Here is an 8,504-nt window from a genome sequence, read left to right as displayed (position 1 = left end):
CCCTTTTTAAACAGACGAATGGGCGACTTCCCGTGGCTCCAATCGCCAGCCAAAAGGGCACCCGGACCGGTGTATTTTGTACGGAGAACTGCTGCTCCGGGGCGCCGACAAAGCAGCCGCGCGGGGCAAAGCAGCGGCACCGGCCGGCATAGCCGCGCTGGCCGAAACAGCCGCGCTGGTGACCTGTGGAGCTCCTCCGCCTGGGGATTGCCTAACTGTGAGCAATAAAAATGCGGCGTCCACTCACCCTCTGCGCTTTCACTGGGAGCTGCAATCCTGAGCTGTTCCTAAACGGCCATCTTGGATCCTCGAGAGATATACCCTCTTAACAAAATTTCAATTATACAGTACAGTAGTGGTCCCCAATCTTTTTGGCACCAGGGGCCAGTTTTGTGGAAGACAATTTTTCCATGGATTGGTGGGTGAGTGGTGAGTGGTTTCAGGATGATTCAAGTGCATTACAGTTATTGTGCACTTTATTTCTATTATTATCACATTGTAATGTGTACTTAAATAATTATACAATCACCGTAATGTAGAATCGGTAGAAGCCCTGAGCTTGTTTTCCTGCAACTAGATAGTCCCATCATGGGGTGATGGGAGACAGTGACAGATCATCAGACATTAGATTCTCATAAGGAGTATGCAACCTAGATCCCTCACATCTGCAGTTCACAATAGGGCTTGTGTTCCTGTGATAATCTAATGCTGCCGCTGATCTGACAGGAAGCAGAACTCAGGCGGTAATGTGAGTAATGGGGAGCAGCTGTAAATACAGAGTAAGCTTCACTCACTTGTCTGCTGCTCACCTTCTGCTGTGCAACCTTGTTCCTAACAGGCCACACACCAGTACCTGCCTTTGACCCAGAGGTTGGGGATCCCTGCAGTACAGTATTGTTGAATGCAATGTACAATGTTTTACAGAGCTCTAGAACTTACTCATCTTGCATAATGGAAACTTTCTACCCTTTAGCCAACATCTCCCCACTTTCCCCTCATCCTGCTCCTGATAATCATCGTTCTGTCCTCTGCTTCTATGAGTTTGACTATTTTTGATTCCATGTGTAAGATGATGCAGAATTTGTCTTTTGTGACAGGCTTATTTCTCTTAGCATAATATCCTCCGGGTTCATCCGTATTGTTACAAAATGTCTGAATTTCCTTCCTTTTTAATGCTGATTAATATTCCACTGTATACTACATTTGCTTTATACATACATCCATAGATAGACATTTAGTTTGTTTCCACATCATGACTGTTGTGAAAAAAAAATGCTGCAATGAACATGGGAGTGCAAATACCTTTTGTATATCCAGATTTCAGTTCTTTTGGATAAATATACAAAATGTGATGGCTGGAACTTTTGGCATTTCTGTTTTTAACTTTTGAGGAAACTGCATATTGTTCTTTGTAGCAGCAGCACCATTTTACATTTCTATAAACAAAAGTTTCAATTTTTCTACATCTTCACCAGTAACTGTTGTATTTTATTTTTTAATAATGACCCTCATTACAGGTGTGAGGTAATATCTCAGTGTGGTTTTGATTTGCATTTTCTTGATAATTAGTGACAATGAGTACCTTTCCATATAGCTGTTGGCCACTTGTCTTCTTTGGGAAAGTATTTATTCAAGTCTTTTGTGCATTTCAAATCAGGTTATATGATTCGTGAACATCTTTCCTCATTCTGAAAGTTGCCTTTTTACCTCTTAACTCTGTTGTTTCATTTGCTGTGTAGAAAATTTTTAGTTTGATGTAGTTCCACTTGTTTATTTTTATATTTGTTTTCTGTGCTTTTGGGGTCATAGCTAAGAAATCATTGCCAAGATCAATGTCATGGAGATTTTTCCTTGTTTTCCTCAAAGAGTTATACTATTTCAGGTCTTAAGTTTAAGTCTTTAACCCATTTTGACTTGATTTTTGTGTATGGTCTAAGATAACGGTCTAATTTTGTTCTTCTGCATGGGGCTATCCAGCTTTCCCAACACCATTTGTTGAAGACATTATTCTTAACCCATTGTCTATTCCTGCCAACTTTGTCAAAGATCAGTTGACAGTATATGCTTGGTTTATTTCTGGCTCTCTATTCTGTTCTGTAGTCCTGTCTTTATGCCAGTACCATACTGTTTCAACTACTGTAGCTTTGTAATATATTTTGACATCAGGAAGTGTGATGTGGAATCTTGAGGGTTTTCTACTTAAGTGATCGTGTAATCTGTGAGCAGAGATAATTTTACTTCTTCTTTTCCAATTTGTATGCTGTATTAGTCCATTCTCATGCTGCTATGAAGAAATACCTGAGACTGGGTAATTTATAAAGAAAAGAGGTTTAATTGACTTACAGTTCTTCATGGCTGGAGAGGCTGCAGGAAATTTACAATCATGGTGGAAGGGGAAGCAAACACATCCTTTTGCACTAGGTGGCAGGAGAGAGAAGTGCTGAGCAAAGTGGGGAAAGCCCCTTATAAAACCAACAGATCTTGGGAGAACTCACTCACTATCATGAGAAGAGCATGGGGAGACTGCCTCCCTTGACCTAATCACCCCCACAAGATCCCTCCTCTAATACATGGGGATTACAATTTGGATTACAATGTCCCTAACACATGGGGATTACAATTTAGCTTACAATCCAAGATGAGATTAGGGTGGGGACATGGAGCCAGACCATATGACCCTGCCCCGACCCCTCCCAAATCTCATCTTTCTCACATTTCAAAACACAATTATGCCTTCCTAACAGTTCCCCAAAGTCTTAATTTATTTCAGCTTTAACCTAAATGTCCACGTCTATAGTCTCATCCGAGACAAAGCAAGTCCCTTCTGCCTGTGACCCTGTAAAATCAAAAGCAAGTTAGTTACTTTCTAGATACAATGGAGGTACCGGCATTGGATAAATACACCCATTTCAAATGGGAGTAATTGGCCAAAACAAAGGGGCTACAGACCCCATGCAAGTCTGAAATCCAACGAGGTAGTAATTAAATTTTAAAGCCCTGAAATAATCTCCTTTGACTCCATGTCTCACATCCAGCTAGTAAATGGGAGCTAAATAACAAGAACACATGACACAGTGAGGGGAGCAACACACACCGGGACCTGTCTGGTGGGAGAGCATCAGGATAAATAGCTAATGCATGCAGGGCTTAATACCTAGGTGATGGTTTGATAGGTGCAGCAAATCACCATGGCACATGCTTACTTATGTAACAAACCTGCACATCCTGCACATGTATCCCAGAACATAAACTCAATAATAAAAAAATTAAATTAAAAAGAAAATGTGAACATCAAGCCCTAAGAACTAAAAAAAAAAAAAGAAAGAAAAAACAAAAACAAAAATCATACAGATTGAAAACAGAGAAATACAATATCCTTATTCATAGATTACAGATGATTGTCTACATAGAAAATTCCAAGTAATCTACTAAAAAAACACCTAGAATTAATAAGTGATTTTAGCAAGGTTGCAGTATAGAAGGTCAACCCACAGAAATAAATTGCATTTCTATACACGAATAATTCACAAATAGAAACTGAAAATTTTAGACAATAACATTTACAATAGCTACCTCAGTGAAATATGTTAGTATAAATCTAACAAAATATGCATGGGATCTATATACTGAAAAGTATAAAATCTGATGAAAGAAATAAAAGAAGACCCAAATAAATGGAGAGAAATACTGTGCTCATGTGTTGGAAGACTCATAATTAAATCATGAGTCGTGTGTGTGTGTGTGTGTGTGTGTGTGTGTGTGTGTGTGTGTATTAGTTTCTCTCTACATATTTTTTTGATGGAAATATATATATATATAGTGGGATTTTGATTGAAATTGTGTAAAATTGATAAATTAGCTTGGAAAGAACTGATATTCTCTCTCTCTCTCTCTCTCTCTCTCTCTCTCCCCCTCTCTCTCTTTCTCTCTCTTTCTGTCCCAGAGACATTTGATCAACTGGTATCTCTCTATATGGAGAGAGAAAGAGAAAATATCAGCTCTCCCCAACCTGATTTATAGATTTTACAACTTGTAGAGATAGGGAAGTTGATTTTAAAAGTTATGTGAAAACTATAATATCCAAAACAATTTTGAAAAAGAATAATTAAGTGGAAGATCTCACATTGCTTGGCTTTAAGGCTTACCATAAAGCTATAGTGATCAAGATAGGGTAGTATTGGTGAAAAATTAGACATACAAATCAATGGAACAAATAATGAAGTCCAGAAACAGATCCTGAGAAATCTGGCCAACTGATTTTTTGATAAAGGACAAAAAAAATTCAATTGAGAAATTATAGCATTTCCAACAACAACAACAAAAAACAAAAAAGAAAAGAAAAAGAAAGAACCTTGACCTAAACTCCCCTCATTATACAAAAATTAACTCAAAATATATCATACATCTCAAGGTCAAATGTGAAAGTACTAAACGTCTACAGAAAAACATAGGAGAAGCTGGGCATGGTGGCTCACACCTGTAATCCCAGCACTTTGGGAGGCCAAGATTGTGAATCAGCTGAGGTCAGGAGTTCGAGACCAGCCTGGCCAACATGGTGAAAACTCTTCTCTACTAAAAGTCTAAAAATTAGCTGGGCATGGTGGCACATGCCTGTAATACCAGCTACTTGGGAGGCTGAGGCAGGAGAATTGTTTGAACCCCAGCTTGGGTGACAAGAGTGAAACTGTCTCAAAAAATAAATAAATAAATAAAAAGAAAAAAAATAGGAGAAAATATTTTTGACCACAAGTAGGCAAGGAGTTCTTAGATGTGACATCAAAAGCATGATCCACACACAAAAAATCAAGAAATTAAACTTTATCAACATTTAAACTTTTACCCTTAGAAAGGCACTGCTAAGGGAACAAAAAGGCAAGGTATAATTTGAGAAAATAATTGCAAAGCACATATCTGACAAAGACTTTATCTACAATATAAAGAACTCTGAGAATTCACCAGCAAGAAAACAAAAACCCAACTTAAAAAATGGCCAAAACACTTGAACAGACACTTCACCAAAGAAGACATAAAATAGCAAATGAACACAAGAAAAGATATTCAACATTATTAGCCATTAGGGAAATGCAAATTAGAACCATAAGATTCTACTGCACATCCATTAGCTTGTGATAAGTTAGATTCACATTATAATCCTCAGAACCACTATAAAAATCAGAGGCATAGATTAAAAACTAATAGAAGAAATAAAATGGAATATCAAAATATTTCTTTAATCAAAAGAAGGCATGAAAGGAGCATGAGTAGAACTGACACCAGATGACACAATTAGAATAAAGAAAAAGGGTATAATTAGATAAATAGTAATAATTACATTATATGTAAATGAACCAAACAGTCTAATTAAAAGCCAGAGATTGTCAGATTGGATAAAAAAGCAAGACCCAAGTACTTGTGATCTACAAAAGATGTGTTTTATTTACTTATTTAAGAGACAGGGTCTTGCTCTGTTGCCCAGGCTGGAGTGCTATCACACAATCATAGCCCCCTACAGCCTCTAACTCCTGGGCTTATGTGGTCCTCCCACCTCAGTCCCCTGAGTAGCTGGAACTACAGGCATGTGCCACCACACCCACTGAATTTTAAAATTTTTTGCAGAGACAGGGTCTTGCTATGTTGCCTAGCCTGGCCTTGAACTCCCAGCCTCAAGAAAACCTCCGACTTTTTCTTCCCAAAGTACTGGGACTACAGGTGTGAACCACTGTGCCTAGCTAGTGTATGCTTAAATGTAAAGATATAGTTTCAAAGTGAACTAGTGGAAAAAAATAAACCTTGCAAACAGTAAACCTAGAAATGCCAGTGACAATATTACAAGACAAAATAGACTGTAAGACATTGAGTATTATTAGAGAGAAAGAAGAATATTTCACTATAAAAAGGGGGTCAATATATCAGAAAAATGTAGTTGTGAAAAGACATAACCACATAGCTTCAAAATATATGAAGCAAAAACTGTCAGGTCAAATGAAATGGGCAAGACCAAAATCATAGTTGGAGATTTTAACATACCTCACTCAGTAAATAATAGATGAGATAGAAAAACATCAGAAAAGATATAGGAAATATGAATGACATTATCAACCACATTGACATAACTACTACTTATGAAATTCTACACCCAACAAATGAGACTATACATTTTTTCAAATGCATACAGAATATTAATCAAAAATAAACCAAATACTAGGCCATAAAACAACAATCAATTCCAAAAGATTGAAATCTCAGAATATGTTCTATGGCAACAACAGCAGAATTAAAAACAATAAGATATCTAGAAAAGCCTCAAGATATTTGAAAATTAAACAATATCCTCTGAGTAACTCATGGATCAAAGAAGAAGTCACAATGAAAATTAGAATATTTTCCAAAGTGATAAGAATTAAAATTGGTGGGGTGTACTTAAAGCAAGGCTTAGAGGAAAATTTATAGCTTGAAATGTTTATGTTAGAAAGGAAGTAATAATCAAAACCATTATCTAAGTTCATCTTTTTCTAAGAAACTAGAAAAAGAAGAGCACATTAACCCTAATGAAAGGAGAAGTAGGGAAAAATAAACAGCAATAGTCAATGTGGTGGAAAACAGACAAACAATAGAGAGAATTAGCAAAGCCAAGAGATGAGTCTTCAAATCGACTAATACAATCCATAAACACCTAAGAAGACTGATCCCAAAAAAAGGAGTTAAAACACAAATAGCCAATACCAAAAATGATAGAGAGATTATCACTACAGATCCTATGGCTATCTCACAGGAAATAAGAGAATGTTATGATAAACTTTATGCCAATACATTCAACAGTTTAGATGAAAGAGCCAAATGATTTAAAAATACTACTAAAATTAACACAAGATGATATAGTAAGTCTAAATAGCCATATATCTATTAAAAAATTGAATTTTTTATAGAAAATCTCCCCACAAAGACCGTTCCAAGCCAGATATTTTCACTGGTTAATTCCATCAAACTTGTAGAGAAGATACGTTATCAATCCTACACAACCTTTTTAAGAAAACAGAGAAGAAGGAGACATTTCTCAGCTCATTTTATATGGCCACCATAATCATTTTACCAAAACCAAGAAAAGAAAATTATAGGCCAATATCACTCACAAACGCAGACATATAACTCCTTTAAGAATTATTTGGAAATCAAAACTAACAATACATTTTAAAAATGCACCCTGACCAAATGAAGTTATCTAAGGAATTCAGGTACAAAGTTAATTTAACATTCAAAAACAGGTCAACGCACTGTAGTCAATTCATACCAAAGCATTTACTTTGAAATAAATTAAAAATGTAAGATGGATGAGTAAAGGGATGGATAGAGAAATAAATATATGATAAAGCAAGTACAGTAAAAGATTAATGGTATGATGTAGTTGGTGGGTATATGGTTCACCAAAAAATTCTTTCACCTTGGCCATACATTTGAAAATAATTTTTCACAACAAAATTTTGGAAAAAACAAATCAATTTAACCAATCAAATTAACAACATAAAATAGATGGAGAATTAGCATTCGAAAAATCAATACCCGTTTATGAATTTTTAAACTCTCAAGTAGGTATAGAAGGGAACTTCCTTAATCTGATGAAAGGCATCTCCCAAAACTTACATCTAGCATCATATTTAGTAATGAAATAGTGAATTTCATCATTAAAGTTTTCTCCACCTTAAGATCGGAAAAAAAGCAAGGATATCTACTCCCATCATTTCTATTCAACATTGTACTGGTGATCTAGTTGTTACAATAAGTCAAGAAAAGGAAATAAATGGCATGCCAATTCGATAAGAAGAAATAAAACTGTCATTTACATATGACATTATTTTTACAGAGAATTTATAAAACAACTACTAGAACTAATAAATCAGTTTATCAACATCTCAAGGTGCAAGATCAATACAGAAATCAATTTATTTTTAGATCCTACTAGCAGAAGCAGAAAAATTTCAAAAATCAATTTATAATAGTGTTATAAGACATAAAATACTTAGGAATAAATCTACCAAAAGACTTTAATGCCTGGACATTGAAAAGTATGGAAAAATGATAAGAGTGTTTAAAGAAGACTTAAAAATTGGGGAGCTAGGTGCAGTGCTGTAACCACAGCACTTTGGAATGCTGAGGTGGAGAGGATCACTTGAGGCCAAGAGTAAAAGATCTAATTAAACTCCAGAGCTTCTGTACAGCAAAGGAAACAATCATTAGAGTGAACCGACAACCGACAGAATGGGAAAAATTTTTTGCAATCTACCCATTTGACAAAGGGCTAATATCTAGAATCTACAAAGAACTAAAACAAATTTACAAGAAAAAAACAAACAAACCCATTCAAAAGTGGGTGAAGGGTATGAAAATTTTACAAAAGAAGTCATTGATGAGGCCAACAAACATGAAAAAATGCTCATCATCACTGGTCATTAGAGAAATGCAAATCAAAACCATGTTGAGATACCATCTTACGCCAGTTAGAATGGCGA

General features: G+C 35.8%; 1 pseudogene; it reads right to left on the bottom strand.

Moving 5' to 3' along the window:
* Positions 1 to 6: 6 nt before the first annotated feature.
* LOC108291547 overlaps positions 7 to 8,504 on the bottom strand; it is a 34,106-nt pseudogene continuing 25,608 nt past the window's right edge.

Source organism: Cebus imitator, unplaced genomic scaffold (genome assembly GCF_001604975.1).
Source record: "Cebus imitator isolate Cc_AM_T3 unplaced genomic scaffold, Cebus_imitator-1.0 Scaffold458, whole genome shotgun sequence".
In the NCBI taxonomy this organism is placed as follows: Eukaryota; Metazoa; Chordata; class Mammalia; order Primates; family Cebidae; genus Cebus; species Cebus imitator.
Note: the sequence above shows the minus strand (reverse complement) of the source record. Positions and strands in the feature narration are given on the sequence as shown.